Here is a 19,895-nt window from a genome sequence, read left to right on the forward strand (position 1 = left end):
GAAAAATTTATTAACTTAATAAGTTGAGTCGTTAGAAATTGGGAGAATTTTTTTAGAGGTTTTTAGGTTTTTTTTGGTTAAGGGCATGTAAATGGAAAGCTAGGCGTAAAAAGTACTGAAATGAGTAAAAAACGTACTGCGAAAATAAACTACGTTTAGTTTTAGGGTAAATATGTTTCTTGTTCTCCAATGTATCTCTAGTATATAAGGCCTCATTGTATTGCTTGAATTGATTATCAATAAAACTCAATCATTCATAAACCTTACATGGTATCAATCGCCCTACGATCCTAACAACACAAAACGTCCCACCCAAAACCCTAATCATCTCGAGCAATACTATCAAAAACACCCATGAACCGAGTGTCCTACTCTACCTTGTTAACCTCTCCATGGTCGACAAACTCACTCCATTGACGTTTATGCAATGGCAAGATCAAGTTGCTTCGTTCCTTGTTGGTTACGATCTTCTCAAGTATCTTGACGGCACCCACCCTTGTCCACCCGAGACCATCACCTCACCCACCGACACCGACAAAACAGCCGCCACCACCAACCCTTCCTTCCACACCTGGAAACGCCAAGACCAATTGATCAAGGGCGCCTTACTTGGCACCTTGACCCCTGAAACCCACTCCCTCGTTATGCGAGCACCCACCTCCCATGATGTATGGACCATCCTTACCAACACCTACGCCAAATCCACTCGTGGTCATATTTTACAGGTAAAAGATCGCCTCAAATCCATCTCAAAAGAGTCCACTCAATCTGTCACCGACTATATGCACTCCATAAAGTCTTGCACTGATAAACTAGCCATCCTAGGAAAACCTATGGACCACGACGATATCATTGTTGAAATCATTCGTGGCCTCGACTACGAAACCTACAAACCCATCATTGATGCTATCAACGCTCGTGATGACCCTATCTCTTTCGACGCTTTACACGAAAAACTCATTAACTTCGACGTCACTCAGAAAAACCTCACCAAACCCACCCCGTTTCCAGCCTCGGCTCATCCTGCCCAAGCTCTTCGAGCCACCACCCGCACCTACACACCAAACCACAGCCGTGCCTCCACCTCAGCCACACCACCACCACCCGTGACTGATAACTACACCCCTGCCCCATTCAAAGGCAAGTGTCAATATTGTCGAGCTATTGGCCATGTCATCTCAAGCTGTTACAAATTCAAACGTGACTATCCCAATGTCGTGTTTTCTCCTTCGAATACTTTCACTTATGCCCGTCAAACCCGCTCTCAACCTCAAGCTCACACCGCCACGACACAACACCCCACCTCTGACCCATCTCGTCCGTGGCTTGTCGACAGTGGTGCCACTCACCACATCACCAATGACCTTGAAAACCTTGCTTTACACAACCCTTATGAAGGTAGTGATGAACTCGTGATTGGTGACGGCTCTGCTTTACCCATCTCGCGCATAGGTTCGTTTACTGCTTCCGCTAATTCCTCTTCCAAATTATTTTTTAACAATGCTTTATTTGTTCCTTCAATTTCTCGTAACATCTTGTCAGTTTCTCAATTTTGTCGTGATAATAAAGCTTATTTCGAATTCTCACAAACCTCTTTTTCTATAAAGGAAATTCAAACTCATCGGATTCTCATAAGCGGGACGTCTAACGGTGGAGTCTATGAATGGCACCCTCCAAAACCGATCGCTTACACTAGCCGGCTATCTAAAGACTATGGTTGGCATCATCGTCTTGGACATCCTTCGGCAAAAATATTACATTATTTAATTACTAAATTTTCTATTTCAATTCCAAGTACTTTAGTCGATTTTTGTAACTCTTGTCATATACACAAGAGCCACAAACTTGAATTTTCTAATTCAACATTATTATCCAAAGCTCCTTTAGATTTAATTTTCACCGACTTGTGGTCATCTCCTATTGTGTCGTATGATAATTTCAAGTATTACATTATTTTCGTTGATCATTTTACTAAGTATATTTGGCTATATCCGCTCAAGTTGAAATCCGATGCTACAACTGTTTTTATTCGTTTTCGAAAACTTGTTGAAAAATTCTTTAATCGACCAATATTACAACTTTTTTCCGATAACGGAGGTGAGTATATTAAGATGGCTCATACTCTTAATGACAATGGCATTGGTCATCTTACTACTCCACCTCACACCCCCGAATTAAATGGGTATGCTGAACGACGTCACCGTCACATAGTCAAAACCGGATTGTCCCTTCTTAACCACTCACGGCTGCCACCAACGTTTTGGCCTCACGCGTTCTCAACTGCCACTTACCTTATAAACCGCTTACCCACAACTACGTTACCAAACTCTACCCCGTATGCTCGTCTTTTTGGTCAACAACCCAACTATGCCAAACTACGAAGTTTCGGTTGCCTATGCTATCCTTGGCTTAGACCATATACATCTCACAAATTAGAACCACGTTCCAAACCATGCGTTTTTGTTGGTTACTCTCCGACACAAAGCGCATTCTACTGTCTTGATCCCGTCACACATAAAATCTACATATCCCGACATGTTAAGTTTGTAGAAAACCGCTTTCCTTACCCGGACCTTGTCACACCCGACACCTCTAACTCCCTGTCCTCCATTCCCACCACCTCCTGGTTCCATGAAGTTGTCAACTCATCTCCCACGACTTCCCCACACCTGTCCTCTCCACCTATCACTCCCCCTACCTCCCCACGCACCTCACCAACTACCACCTCCTCCCATGTTTTACCCTCCCCTGCCTCGCCTACCATACCCACCCCCCCTTCGTCAAACGAACCCAGTACCATCCCCACACCCGTTACCTCACCACCACCACCCCCCATCACCACCACCTCCCCGTGTTGTCACTCGTTTAGCCAACAACATTCGCAAACCCAACCCGAAATATGCCAAACTCGCCACTCTTCTCCCACCATCCCGTCTGCCCAACACGACGAAACAGGCCCTTGTGGACCCCTTGTGGCGCGCTGCCATGATTTCCGAATTTGATGCCCTTCAAAACAACAAAACATGGACACTCGTTCCTCATAACCCATCCTATAATGTTATTGGGTGTAAGTGGATTTATCGTATCAAATACAAGCCCGACAACACTATTGACAAGTATAAAGCTCGCTTGGTTGCCAAAGGTTTTTTACAAGGTGCTGGGGTCGACTACTCTGAGACGTTTAGTCCGGTTGTCAAACCTTCCACGGTACGTACATTGCTATCACTTGCTCTTACAAAAGGTTGGTGTTTGCGCCAACTCGATATTAATAATGCTTTTTTACAAGGTAATCTCTCCGATGAAGTTTATATGTCACAACCACCGGGTTTCACTAATCCCGAACACCCTACACATGTCTGTAAACTCAACAAAGCGATTTACGGACTCAAACAGGCACCACGAGCTTGGTACACGACACTTAAGCAGCATCTCTTTGGCCTTGGCTTCACGGCCTCTCTTGCTGATCCATCACTCTTTTTATACACGACACATTCGCACACCTTGTATTTACTTGTCTATGTCGATGACATTATTGTCACCGGCTCCGACCCACTTCATGTGTCATCCTTTATCACCTCATTAGCCACACGTTTTGCCCTCAAAGACTTGGGTAATTTGTCGTATTTCTTAGGAATAGAGGTCACCCCCAATCCCCAAGGTCTTCTTTTGACACAATCAAAATATATCCATGACTTATTGCACAATCACAATATGCTTGAGTCGAAACCGGCTAACACACCTTTAGCTGTTCACCCTCCCTTACATAACGACGGGAGTCCTGTGTAACACCCCCATACTCCAAGTGCCTTACCAGGACCACTCAGGTATAAGGACGCCACCATCTCGGTTACCCGAGGCATGATAATCATAAGACAATGAAGAACATAATTTATTAAATAAGTTTAAGTGATTACATTACAAAACCAACTGTAAGCAAAATACAACTGTTCTCAAACTATAAACCAACTGAAAGGAACTGTTCTAATAAACACAGCGGAAGACTAAAGACTCTGATATGTGATGACTCCATCCCCAGCTAGATCCCACGCGTATCCAAGATATACCTGCCAAGCACTGCTCACCACCCCCGAATGGATCACCACAGTTTTTAAAACATTTAAACGGGGTCAGTACTAATCACACAATTTACATATATATCAACAATCCAATAAAATGAATGACTTAACCGTCACACACACACACACACACAACCACACCAATCCCAACAATCTCAATCACCGATCGTCCTTTGGACCGGACTACCGCCGATGGGGGACCGCAGCCGTTCCCACCTAAGCCCCGCTCATCATACCGAGCGATAACCCTGTCCATTAATGTGCACATCCCCTTCCGTGGCGGGTTCCACGAAGGGCGAAACTAGGGCGTGAAGTCACTCCCGCAAGTGACCCCACTCAGCCGAGAACGCATCTCGAGAACCATAGACAACCAATCACAATCACAACCACAATCACAATCATCATATCAAACAACTAACTACAAAGACAACACCAATATCCCATTATGGGACTAATGCGAGTAGGAAATCCTACCTGGAAAGCACAACATCAGACGGTATCAACAAATTTGTATCAAAAAGCCTCTTCTACGAACCCTCCTCCTATCATATAACACATAAAGGCTACACATCACATACTACACATGAAAACCCCCAATCTCTAAATTAGGGTTTAACCAAAACAAGGGAAAGACAATAAAAAGGGTACGTAGATCTTACCCTCGACGCAAGGAACTCAACGATACGAATAACGACAAGAACTGACCGTCTGAACTCCGGGAATTGCTAAGAATGCGATTAGGAAGATTAACTTGTTGCTTTCTTTCTTAAACAGGGTTTTAGGTTTTGTAAAAGTGATTTAAAACAATGACGACGATACTTAAATACCTAAATCGCATAATTAACAAAACCCGAGAAAATCCCCCGTAAAACCGGACACTCGATCGAGTACCCAAGGTACTCGATCGAGTACCCCCTTACTCGATCGAGTACCCCAGCTACTCGATCGAGTACCCAACAGGTCAGAAACTATTTTATTTCGCAACTTGCCCTTACTCGACAGAGTAAGGGCTACTCGATAGAGTACCCCAAGACTTATAAATACGGAGTATTACAGTCTTCCCTCCTTAAAAAGAACTTCGTCCCCGAAGTTCAACCCATACATAAAAACAAACATACTAACTCGATCAAGACACAACAACGTGACTAAGAACTCAAAACAAAACTCCAACCCAAACATGAACTCGTAACACCAACTCCACTAACTATTCCTAACTCCACAACATGTCTCACGATATCGTATCAACTCCATTATATCTCTCTCAACACTAACTCCATACACTACCAAAATACTCATAACATCAAACGGAATGTTACATTCTACCACCCTTAAAAGGAACTTCGTCCTCGAAGTTTACTCACACTCATAAACATCCTCATCCAACTGCCAAGACTATCGAGCTCATAACCGTCATCATCCAACTGTCAACACTATCCAAATATTCTCACACTCCTAAACATCGAACTATTACCAGTACGGTCATGACCTTTAACAAAATTAACCACAACCCGAATCAACCTTTTATTCGACATCAAGACTCAACCTTCCAAATATATTACCATATGCACACCCATCAAAATCTCTTTTATCACATCCTACTCCTCTTAAGATAAATGTTACGTCCTCGTAACTCACTAATACTAAATCCTAGATACATCTCATTACCCTCTTTACCACCACATGTCAAAGATAACCGTCTATAAACCAAACACTCACCATGCATATATCTAAGGCTCTCTTACTTAAACCATTCTCGTACTTTAATTCACTCATCAAACCACCTAACTTATACCTCAAAATCTTTAGCTTAACCCAAAACTTCAACTCTTCCACATTACCGCAACATGACATACCTCTCTATATAAACTATATAAAACTCCCATTGCCAAAAGCATAACTCACGATCCACACTTGTTACGTACACTCACACTAGATCCTCAAGTTCTTTCTTCCATTACCGAAAAACTCATACATAACTCAACATGGCACTAATTCCCCAACACCCTACACTCACTGTCTTCAACAAAGGATTATGAACCACCTGCATCTTTCGGATCATTACCACACATGTTCTACGAATCACTTACCATTATCATGTCTCATCTGAAAACAAGATCAAAATTACTGTAACAACCTCTCACAACCGTGTTCTATTAACAGAATATCCCTATACCATGACAACAACGAAGACATATACAACTCTATTCCATATCATACTCTACCCTCATTCTCAAACTTAACCAGATAAAGAAAACACCAATGATCAAGACGACTGTCTATCTCGTCCAAACCGAAACTCACAGAAACAACAACAAACGAAACAACAATTTATGTATGATGGTATGTACTTTGAAACTCGAATCATAATCATCCCACCTACTCCACCACAACCGGTGACGCATCATCACAACACCGCCACCAATGACCACACCGTAGTGCGAAAATACCCGCATCACAACACTATGTACCGTGCCCGGATCACCACCCGAGGCATCACACCCACACCGATAGACATCACAATCGCATACAATTCCCATAAATCTTCGACTCAAAGATAACTTTTCGAAGACAAGAAAAACTTACTCAAATCCACTTATTAAATCACCACGCAACATATGATATGGATAAACAGATAAGCATCTCATGAACATCATCTCTACCATTTCACGGAATACACATGTGTTATTAATACACACAAAATTATAACTAGCCATGTCAAATTAATCAAATTATTACCCTTTTGGATATCATTCAATTAGTATACCGTACCCAACATAAATTATAAAACAATCATATAACAACTTTATAATTATCACACCATACCACTTCTTGTGAGGTCAGAACCGCACACAAACATTTATATATAACATAGACGCATAATCACATCCAACCAATCAATCCTGATCACGTAAGTTACCACTCAACCCAGGTTACCTGTCACCCGAGCTTAACTCGCATGCCCCTCATCACATTCTTCCATTCGCATACCCAACATCTTCTGCCATACATAACCATACAGCTAACACCCATTATGAGAAACCGCCTCCCAAGACTATGTCTTATACTTCCTCAAAACCATACTTATCAATTCAGTCTCTACAAAATCAGCCTCTTTAGAATTATCATCTCTCTAACATACCGTCACTCTTAACCATTAGTCAAAAACCATAACACTACCACTGTCCGGACATCAAACCTCTTCACTCATCTCTCAACATCACGATTTCTTTCCTATTTTTGGTTAACCTCCCAAACAACGAACAGCAAACTCACCATCAAAATTACCTCAACATTATTCCCAATACTATCTTATTTGTATTGTCATCTAACTCTCCACCAAATATCTCGTATCGTTCCAATACTCCACCAACTTCTTACTCCCTTAGTTCCTCGAAACTCATTATCAATCATGTTGTCCTGAAACTCCTATATAACCATTAGCTAACATCCTCGTGATATATCACCCATTTCGCTGATTCCTTACCTTTATATCACATAATTCCGGTGAACATTTTCCTCAGCTTACTTTTATCCTTCCTTTCTCTTTACACTCAATAATACCAATTAACAGTTCAACTCCTTATTCCTTCTATCTAACTCTTTAGTAAACCAGTGCTCCAAAACTCAAGTTCCATTATTTTCTACCGACATCATCTCACTCTTTCTTACCATCAATCTTTTCTTATCCTGCTCTTACTCACACTTAACATAAATCAGTCCGGACCACCTCATGCTATTACTCACCCTGATCTCCCATGACTTACTTGCTCAAGGAAGTCACACACTAGTTTCATTTCTTAATGAACCAAATCTTCCAATCTCACTCACTATCTGCAAATCTACGTCGCGGCATGCCTCCATTAAGTTCGCTATATACCACTCTTCTCAATTCCTCTAAAACGACCTTTCATTACATATATTCTTACTCAACTCTATTTCTAACCATCTCCCTCCATAATTCTTTACACATCTCAAGCTGCCACTATCCGCCTCCTTACTTTCAATCTTTTTTATTCTCACGTTTATTATACTCACATCATCCCTTGCCCCTATTCTCTTACTTTTACATTACTCAACACACAACCATATCACTCATCCCGTCTCGCAAAACGTGCTCTATGCCTCAATTAAGCCATACCAATCTCCCTTTTCTTTTTCCACTATCTATCACAACACATAGAACTCATGTCCTCCCACCGAACTCCTACTCACCACAGGTGCCACTCACTACACCATAAGATTGGGTAACTTACGCATCAGGATCAATACATACGTGAAACAATGCATAAAGAAGTAATACAACACCTTTGGATTAAACATAATATGCAACGAATGTCAAAAGATAAACATATGACCCGCAACACGCATATGGCCTGCACAGACCCCACTCGATCGAGTACCATAACCTACTCGATCGAGTTGAGGCTACTCGATCGAGTGCCCAACATGCTCGATCGAGTGCCCCGACTCCAGAACCCAAACAGACCTTCTGATCTCTGACTTACTCGACCGAGTAGCCAGGCTACTCGATCGAGTGACCCCATACTCGATCGAGTGCCCGAGGTACTCGATCGAGTGCCCAAAAACACGATTCTGGTCAAAATAACGATAAATACCCATGCAGACTCGTGAATACTACCCGCATGTTATCTCACATACCCCCAACGTACTATGCATTTATTATTATTTCAACATTATGATTACAACTATGCATTCAAATCTGCGCGACTCCTCATACAATCAACATAATAATCTACTTCGTGTTATCAAGTGCCACGTTATAAACAACCATCATGCTTTTCATCCAATTTGTTATACAAAACACATATCATTGAACCTCTATTCCTCATGTTACTACTTACCAAAAGCCAAACATTACCATCTATCGTGCTCATATAACATTCAACTTTCAATCATGTATTACCCGCATGTTTTAAATTTTCATAACTTTTCATAACACAAACCACACCCATACACTACAAATCCTATTTCCATGTTGCTAATACAACAACATTACAAATCCACTTCATCACATAAACACTTCCATAATCAAGAAATTCATATCCTTACGAAATTACCACTTCATCTTTTCCAATCAATTCATCTAATTCAATCACATACTTCATCTAACAAGCGCATATGATACGATAGTAGACAATTATACGAACTTAATATATAGCTTTACGCAAACAAAACTATGAAAACAAATCTTATCACACATGTTATTAGGATTGCCTCATTACAAATCATTCATCCTACACATCATTATTCATCACATATAAACTATTTCCTTTTTCCACCACATCATTCGTCATTCTCACATACTTTTCCAACTATTTCAATCAACATGGTAAACCAAGTATCATCCAACATGCTTTCAACCACAGCATACAAAATCACCCTTATTCATGCCACACATCACCATATTGTTACACAATTCACAAGATAAACACATAGCGATCCCGACTCATATCCCATGGTGACCGGTTCAAAATTGTAGGGCGAGTTCGCGACTTTAGGACGTCTCCCAAGCCTTTGCATTAGCTCCTACAACTTTTACCCCGGGTTCATTTTAATTTGACTCCCTAGATTCATTAGGTTCATTGGTTACAGGTTTCATGATCGTCGCTCTGATACCATTTGTAACACCCCCATACTCCAAGTGCCTTACCAGGACCACTCAGGTATAAGGACGCCACCATCTCGGTTACCCGAGGCATGATAATCATAAGACAATGAAGAACATAATTTATTAAATAAGTTTAAGTGATTACATTACAAAACCAACTGTAAGCAAAATACAACTGTTCTCAAACTATAAACCAACTGAAAGGAACTGTTCTAATAAACACAGCGGAAGACTAAAGACTCTGATATGTGATGACTCCATCCCCAGCTAGATCCCACGCGTATCCAAGATATACCGCTAAGCATCGCTCACCACCCCGAATGGATCACCACGTTTTTAAAACATTTAAACGGGTCAAGTACTAATCACACAATTTACATATATATCAACAATCCAATAAACAGACATCTTAACCGTCACACACACACACAACCACACCAATCCCAACAATCTCAATCACCGATCGTCCACGGGACCCGCGATGGGGGACCGCAGCCGTTCCCACCTAAGCCCCGCTCATCATACCGAGCGATAACCCTGTCCATTAATGTGCACATCCCCTTCCGTGGCGGGTTCCACGAAGGGCGAAACTAGGGCGTGAAGTCACTCCCGCAAGTGACCCCACTCAGCCGAGAACGCATCTCGAGAACCATAGACAACCAATCACAATCACAACCACAATCACAATCATCATATCAAACAACTAACTACAGCACAACACCAATATCCCATTATGGGACTAATACTGAGTAGGAAATCCTACCTGGAAAGCACAACAGTCAGACGGTATCAACAGCTGTATCAAAAAGCCTCTTCTACGAACCCTCCTCCTATCATATAACACATAAAGGCTACACATCACATACTACACATGAAAACCCCCAATCTCTAAATTAGGGTTTAACCAAAACAAGGGAAAGACAATAAAAAGGGTACGTAGATCTTACCCTCGACGCAAGGAACTCAACGATACGAATAACGACAAGAACTGACCGTCTGAACTCCGGGAATTGCTAAGAATGCGATTAGGAAGATTAACTTGTTGCTTTCTTTCTTAAACAGGGTTTTAGGTTTTGTAAAAGTGATTTAAAACAATGACGACGATACTTAAATACCTAAATCACATAATTAACAAAACCCGAGAAAATCCCCCGTAAAACCGGACACTCGATCGAGTACCCAAGGTACTCGATCGAGTACCCCCTTACTCGATCGAGTACCCTGACTACTCGATCGAGTACCCCTGACCTACTCGATCGAGTACCCAACAGGTCAGAAACTATTTTATTTCGCAACTTGCCCTTACTCGACAGAGTAAGGGCTACTCGATAGAGTACCCCAAGACTTATAAATACGGAGTATTACATCCTGTTCTTTCGAATGTTATTGCTTATCGTGCTGAATTGGGAAGTCTTCAGTATCTTGCTTTTACTCGTCCCGATATTGCTTTCGCTGTCAACCGACTTGCCCAGTTCATGCAACGCCCAACCGAGCTCCATTGGAGTGCTCTAAAACGTCTATTTCGTTATTTGAATGGTACATCTCATATTGGTCTTCAATTGTATCGTTCATCACCAACTCGCCTTCATGCTTATTGTGATGCTGACCTTGCTGGGGACCGTGACTCCTACGTATCTACCACGGGTTACATTCCTTACTTGGGGCGTAATGCTATTTCTTGGGCCTCGAAAAAGCAACGGGCTATAGCTTGTTCTTCCACTGAGGCCGAATTTCGAGCGGTTGCCACTACCTCTGCTGAATTGACTTGGCTTCGCTCGCTCCTCACTGAACTTCGTGTTCCATTTGCCACTCCACCGGTTATCTATTGTGACAACCTAAGTGCTACTCATTATGCTTCTAACCCCGTGTTTCATTCACGAATGAAACATTTGGCTCTCGCTTTTCACTTCGTTCGTGACCAGGTTCAACACGGCAATCTTCGTGTTCAACACATTTCAGGTACTGATCAACTTGCTGTCGCTCTCACTAAGCCGCTTCCGTCACCTCGTTTTACTTCACCGTTGTCCAAGATCGGTCTCTCTGTTGGGTCGTTCGTCTTGCGGGGGCATGTTAGGAATATTTTCGTATCTTAGCTTTCCATATTTAATCGTACAATCTTGCTTGTATCTATATTTCCTTAATTTGTTATTTGCAATCTTATGTAATTACCTTAGTTTAGTTTTAAGGTAAATATGTTTCTTGTTCTCCAATGTATCTCTAGTATATAAGGCCTCATTGTATTGCTTGAATTGATTATCAATAAAACTCAATCATTCATAAACCTTACACTTATACCCTTAATTTTTTAATTAAATGTCAAGTTGTCCCTTGTGAGATTCTAAGACTTTTTCTACTTTTCTTGAAAGTGTGCCCAGTCCAATGTAACCATGTAACCATTGATTTGGACTCTTGGATGGGAGGGAGTATATTTTAACTGGTTAGATTCAGGCTTAAAATCCACAAAACTTCTTCATTGGGATATTGATACCTGTTGATTCTTTACATCCCTCTGTATACCTTTGTTTCCAACTTTCCATTGCACAAAGCATCCACTTCGAGCAACCATCCACTTAAAAAAAAGGTATATATTTTAAGCAACTGTTATATGATCATGTCTCTTGAAGTAAGTACTTACCAATGCACCTCGATAAATCTACATCTTTCTTAAATTATAGATCCATCGCAAAATGCGTGTATGTTGTAGTGACCACCACCGTTGTCGTTAGATCTTTTCCCTACTATAGATATCTCCCCTACTGGCGGTGTCAGGCCCCTTCTGCGTAGGTGTTGTACTTCTCTCACCCAAACCATCATTACCACCAAAAAAAAAATACCACCCATGAACTCTATCCCCACCACTTACTGACATCTATCACCTGAAATGCCACCCACAACCCTTGAAAAAACATTCCTTCTCACGACCATAAAAAAACGATAAACACCCTCGAAAAATTTCAAGCATAGGGTTTTGAGGATGATAAGATTTTCGAGGGTGGGGAGGAGGTTATGCGGATGTGTACAGGTCTTTCAAGGATCGTGGTTGGTGTGATCGTGGATGGTGCACCACGTAACACCCTGTGTTAACTAGTAAATTAATATGATTTCATCATAGTAAAAATGTAAATAGAATTTTTTTTACTAATCGTTTAGTTTAGATTCACTTTTATGATAACCTGAGTTAGGAGGATTTAGAGTAGGCATGTCGTTAGGGCGGAACGGTGGTGGATGTAGGCTCTCCTGCACCCCGTACCCACCTAGCAATACAAATATTCGTACTTGTCTTAACCTCCATGGCGAGTATAAATTTCCAGAGGAGTAACTCCCCACCGGGCAGATATCTAAACTCTTTCCTCTCCATTTACCTCCAAATCCGCTATGTTGGGGTTTTGGGCACAAACAATATAAAGGCAAAATGCAACACACAATATTTTGTTGTGAGATTAACCCACGACCCAACTTTGTATTATTGTTCATTCTAACAATAATACAATTTCAATCCTCCAACACTTAGCTACTAGTTAAGATTTCAATCTAGGTTTAATTGGGGATATTAAGGATACACTCGTACTATCCAACAATGACTAATGACCTCCTATTATAAGGTCCTAAGTCCTAACTCCAACAAAGCCACATTAAGAGTTTTAAAGTCTTACTAACCTAACTCTTAATATTACTACTAATAACATAAAACACATGAAGTATAAAAACAAGTAACTTAAAGCATAATTTAAAACATAAATACCCTGTATGTTACTCGATCATCAATAATGATACCAGCTCGTCAACAATGTTGGGGTTACTTTCCTAATAAATCTCCCCTTAATCCCAACGTTATTTCCAACTAGTCAATCATCAGACAGAGTGACCCAATTCTCACTTGGAAGCACCTCTATTTCACTTGAGAGTATCTCCCCTTGAACTAACCCATCTTCACCACATCTTCCATCAAATGTGAATAAGTTAATTTCACCTTTTCTACCTTTGAGAATCACCTTACCCTTTTTAGTTACCTCCATAACATTATCCTCAACGTGAATGGTACATACTAATCCATCTAATCTAGCTAACGAGATTAAATTTCTCCTAATGTTTGGTATGTATCTCACATCACCAAACCTTATAACTTGGCCATTTTGAAGTCTTACCTTCACCTCACTAATCCTTTCAGTCTTTTCCTTATCTCTATTTAGCTAACTAACCATCTTTCCTTCACATTTTTCATAGAAATAAAACCAAGTTCTTCTTCCACATATATATGTGATAGGAAGTTCCCGAGTCTAACACACTCAACTAGCATTAGGTTCCTTTTCACCATGAACCATTAAGAGTTCACCACTATCAATTTCTGCTATAGCTACAACCCCATTAGCACGAGTCTTTTTCAACTATTTCAAATCTTATTTTGTCTTAGGACATATAGTTTGTATATAACATAACTCACCGCAGTAGAAGCAATTGATATTGGGATTTCTACTTTAACATCCTTATCTCTAGCCAAGTAGTTACCTTCTTCCATCATAGATTCTTCTGATTCTGAGTTGAGTTCCTCTTCATTCTGATGTTGTGGTTGACCTCTTCATGCTCCAAGGATACCTCTACCCCTGCCTCTTCCTATGTAGGGTGGTGGTCTTCCTCTTTCTGGAGTGGGAATGTTTGCCATTACAGTATTCACAGCTTCCAGGGTCACATTAACTAGGTTGGTTAACTGATCCATCTTTGCTTCCATTCCTGCTAATCTCTCCTCACTCATTGGGTTGTTTTTTGTAGTTTTGATGTATCTCTATTTAGCTAACTAACCATCTTTCCTTCACATTTTTCATAGAAAGAAAACCAAGTTATTCTTCCACATATATATGTGATAGGAAGTTCCCGAGTCTAACACACTCAACTAACATTAGGTTCCTTTTCACCATGAACCATTAAGAGTTCACCACTGTCAATTTCTGCTATAGCTACAACCCCATTAGCACGAGTCTTTTTCAACTATTTTAAATCTTATTTTGTCTTAGGACATATAGTTTGTATACAACATAACTCACCGCAGTAGAAGCAATTGATATTGGGATTTCTACTTTAACATCCTTATCTCTAGCCACGTAGTTACCTAGGACATATAGTTTGTATATAACATAACTCACCGCAGTAGAAGCAATTGATATTGGGATTTCTACTTTAACATCCTTATCTCTAGCCAAGTAGTTACCTTCTTCCATCATAGATTCTTCTGATTCTGATTTGAGTTCATCTTCATTCTGATGTTGTGGTTGATCTCTTCCTGCTCATTTAGCTAACTAACCATCTTTCCTTCACATTTTTCATAGAAAGAAAACCAAGTTCTTCTTCCACATATATATGTGATAGGAAGTTCCCGAGTCTAACACACTCAACTAGCATTAGGTTCCTTTTCACCATGAACCATTAAGAGTTCACCACTATCAATTTATGCCACTCAGGACTAACACAAGATAAGATTGTGTTATAACCTAAGCTCTGATAACCAGAATTTGCAGTGTAAACTATGGGGACAGACACAATTTGAATAAACCCTGAAACAAGCAAAAGAGCAATTTTTCAGGGAATGCAATAAACTTGGGGATTTTTTGTAAAAATAGTAAATGGACTTGAAAAATTATGAAACTTGGTGACAATTTAGCTAAAATGGTAAACTTAAACTGTGCCAAATCTCAGAATTTTACACACACTCTAAGTATTTTTAATCAAGCATAAAACCAGACTGACACAAGGAGAATATCAGGTAGTTTTCTCAGCAAGTTTGAATGAACCTTCTTGTGACTAGGAACCAAGATATAATTATCAAACTCACCCTCAAGCAAGCACAAAGGTTAAATTTAATAATTTGGGGGTGTAATACTACGATTTTATGAGTCTCTGGGTACTCTATCGAGTAGGCCTTACTCTGTCGAGTAAGGGTGTGTTGCGTTTTAAAATAGTTTCTGACCTGTTGGGTACTCGATCGAGTAACTTAGATACTCGATCGAGTAAGGGGGCACTTGATCGAGTACCTTAACTACTCGATCGAGTAGTCGGTTTACGGGGAATGATTTGACGGGTTTTGCTAATAATGCGAGTTTGATATAAAAGGTTTCCGTCAGTTTATTTAATCACTTTTAACCTTTCTAAACCCTTCAAAAGAAAAAGGAGTTACGTAGTTCTCTCTCGTCGCGTTGTTGGCAAATCCCCAAGGCTAGGAGTGTCGGATCATCTTGTTCTTTGCATCATAGTGTTCCTTGCGTCAAGGGTAAGATCTACATACCAATTTTATACTGTTTCTTTGAGTTTGTTTAAAACCCTAATTGGGTAGATTTGGGGGTTTTGGGAGGGTTATGTTGATTAGGTGATAATTGTATGATTATGTGTATAGGAGAAGGGTTCGTAGAGGAAAGGTTTTGAGACAATTTTGCTAGATCGTCGATGTCTGTGTTGCATTCCAGGTAGGGTTTCCCTACTCAGTATTAATTACATAATGTGTGGTGATTGTGCCGTAGTTGTGATTGTATATTGTTGATTGATTCAGACGGTTGTGATTGTATATTGTTGATTGATTCAGACGGTTGTTGATGTTGTATTGTGATTGCTGATTGTTTATCTCTGGTTCTCGAGATGCGTTCTCGGCTGAGTGGAGTCACTTGCGGGAGTGGCTTCACGCCCTAGTTTCTCCCTCCGTGGAACCTGCCACGGGAGGGGATGTGCACATTAATGGGACGGGGTTATCGCTCGGTATGATGAGCGGGGCTTAGGTGGGAACGGTGCGGTCCCCCCCATGGCGGGCTGGTCCAGTGGACAGTCGGTGACATAGATTGATTGGAGTGGGTGTGATTGTGTGTGTGACTGTTTGAGCTATGTTGTTTGTTGTGTTGTTGGATCATATAAATTGTGTGATTAGTATCGACCCGTTTAAATGTTTTAAAAACGTGGTGATCCATTCGGGGTGGTGAGCAGTTATTGAGCAGGTATGAGACGATGCGTATGGGATAGCTGGGATGAGTCACCACGTTGCGGTTTAGAAGTCTTCCCGTGTCTCGACGCTTGATAGTATTTTGATAGTAGATAGTTTTGAGAACTTGTATTTCCTTTTATCAGTTTTGGTAACGAACATGTAATCACTTAAACTATAATTACTTTTAAAGTACGTTTCTTTATTGTCTTATGATATTCATTGCCTCGGGCAACCGAGATGGTAGTATCCTTATACCTGAGTGGTCCTGGTAAGGCACTTAGAGTGTGGGGGTGTTACAAAATGGTATCAGAGCGACGATCCTGAAACTTGTAACCAATGAACCCAATAAACATAGGGAGTCAAATAAAATGAACCCGGGGTAAAAGTTGTAGGAGCTAATGCAAAGACTTGGGAGACGTCCTAAAGTCGCGAACTCTCCCTACAATTTTGAACCGGTCACTATGGGATATGAGTCGGGATCGCTATGTGTTTACCTTGTGTATTGTGTACCTATGTAGTGATGTGTGGCATGAATCAGTGGATGTATGTATGTTGAGAATGGGGAATGTGTAGAAAAGATGGTGATGATGTGATTTCGTAAGTTATTGATTGAAAGTATGATAATTATTTTACGATATGGCATTATAGAAATACGGAAAGAAAATTTGTTTGATTGGAGTTATACATAGAGTTATGTATACATATATGTTGTTGGTAGTGTTGTACGAGTTTATATAGCTGAAAGTTTGAGTAAGAGCATGAATAATTGGTGGAAAAAGATGATAATTGTTGCATGATAATATGATATTTTTTTTTATAACGCATGTTGTATGATGGAAGAGATTTTATAAGGTTGTTATGCTAGTAACATGTGAATATGATACTTGATGTCATATAATTGTGATTTTGTTTACGTAAAGTTATATAATAAAAACATGTGGGTAATATGTGATTGGTAAGTTGAATGATATATGTGCATCGAGTTATTTGTTGCTTGGCTTTTGAAGTTAGTAACATGTGGTTAGGGATACTGGTTTTATGAACATCGAGTTGTTTTTGTTTACCATGTTGTCGTTTAAGTTGTTGGGAAGTAAAATCAAGTAGTTGTGTTTTCGATTATAGGGAGGTTGTCTTTAAACTGTTATAACTTGAGATACATAAATGATTTTAATGTGATTCCAATTGGAGGTGATAGCTTGTCCTTTTACGATTCTAACGATAGGTCACACGCCCAAAACGACGAAGAAATGAGTGAGTTATGACTGTTTTACGAAAACTGGACAGTGCTGAGAAATGCGTAGGTACTCGATCGAGTAGCCTTGGTACTCGATCGAGTAGGGGGGACTCGATCGAGTACGTTAGTTACTCGATCGAGTAGCCCTGGTAATTTGTTTTACGTGCTTCTGATCTTCACCTACTCGATCGAGTAAGTCACTTACTCGATCGAGTGTCCTGTACTCGATCTAGTGACCCCTGTTTTGGGTCATATGCTTATCTTTTGAATTCGTTGCATATTATGTTTAATTCAAAGTTGTTATTTTGCTTCTTTATGCATTGTTTTACATGTACGTTGGTCTTGACGCGTAAGTTACCCAATCTTGTGGTGTAGTGAGTGACACCTGTGGTGAGTATGAGTTCGGTGGGAGGACATGAGTTATACGTGGTTGTGATAGATAGTGGAAAAAGAAAAGGAAGATCGTTATGGTTTATTGAGACATAGAGCATGTTTTGTGAGATGAGATGAGCGATATGTTTGTACGTTGAGTAATGCAAAAGTAATTAAATGTGGGCAAGGGATGATGTGAGTTTACGGAACGTGAGAATGAAAAGATTGAAATGAGGGGCGCAAATGGTGGCATCTTGAGATGTGTAAATATTCATGGAGGGGGATGGTTAGGAGTCGTGTGGGTTAAGAATATACATAGTGAAAGTTCGTTTTAAAAGGGTTGAGAAGAGTAGTATATAGTGAACTTTGTGGAGACATGTCGCGAGGTGGATTTGTAGACAGTGAATGGGTTTGGGAGATTTGGTTTATTAAGAGATGAAACTACTGTGTGATTTCCTTGGGTAATTAGCGGTATGAAAGGAATTTTGATTTCTAGAGATGTAATTGTTGAACAGTAAACGTTGATTCTATGGATGGATTAGTGGCAAGGGTGATTGATGACATAATAAGAGAATATTTGTGGTAAGAAAGAGTGAGATGATATCGATATGAAATAATTAGATGTGAGTTTTGGAGCAGTGAGAAAGTAACCGGAACACTAAAGAGTTAGGTAGAAGTGATAAGGAGTTGAATGGTTAATTGATTTTGTAGAGTGTAAAAGAAAAGAATGAGGGGAATAAAACTAAGAAAATGTTGACCGGAGTTATGTGATATAGAGGTAAGGAGTCGTCGAGATGTGTACTACCAATCATGAGGATGTTAGTTAATGGTTATAGATGAGTTTCGGGACAACATGATTAGTCTTGAGTTTTGAGGAATTCAGGAAAGTAAGAAGTTGGTAGAATATCTGCATGATATGAGATTTTGGTGGAGATTTAGATGATGATACAGTTAAGAATGGTATTGGGAAGAATGTTGAAGTAATTTTGTTGATGGATTTGATGTTCGTTATTTAGGATGTTAACCAAAGATAGGAAAGAAATCGTGATATTTAGAGATGAGTGTAAGGATTTGATGTCCGGACAGTGGTAGTAATATGGTTTGTGACTAGTGGCTAAGGGTGATGGTAAATTAGAAAGGTAACAATTCTGAAGCGGTTGATTTTGCAGAGACCAGGTTGATATGTATGGTTGTGAGAGAGTGTAAGATGTGGTTATATGAGGCGGTTGTTAGTAGTTTAGTATTAATAGTATGGTTACATTTGGCAGGGGGTGATGGATATGCGAATGGGCGAATATGTTATGAGGGGCATATGAGTTAAGCTCGGGCGACAGGTAACCTTTGTTGAGTGGTAACTTACGTGATCAGGATTGACTAGGTGGATGTGATTACGGGTCTATGATACGTGTAAATGTTTGTGTGAGGTTCTGACCTCACAAGAAGTGGTATAGTGTGATAATTATAAAGTTGTTATATGATTGTTTTGTAATTTATGTTGGGTACGGTATACTAATGGAATGAGGTGCAAAAGGTAATAATGTGATTGATCTGGTATGGATTGTTAAAATTGTATGTGTATGGATGATACTTGTTTATTCCGTGAAATGGTAAGGATGATGTTCATGA

The sequence above is a fragment of the Silene latifolia genome, chromosome 6 (assembly GCF_048544455.1).
Source record: "Silene latifolia isolate original U9 population chromosome 6, ASM4854445v1, whole genome shotgun sequence".
Classification (NCBI taxonomy): Eukaryota; Viridiplantae; Streptophyta; class Magnoliopsida; order Caryophyllales; family Caryophyllaceae; genus Silene; species Silene latifolia.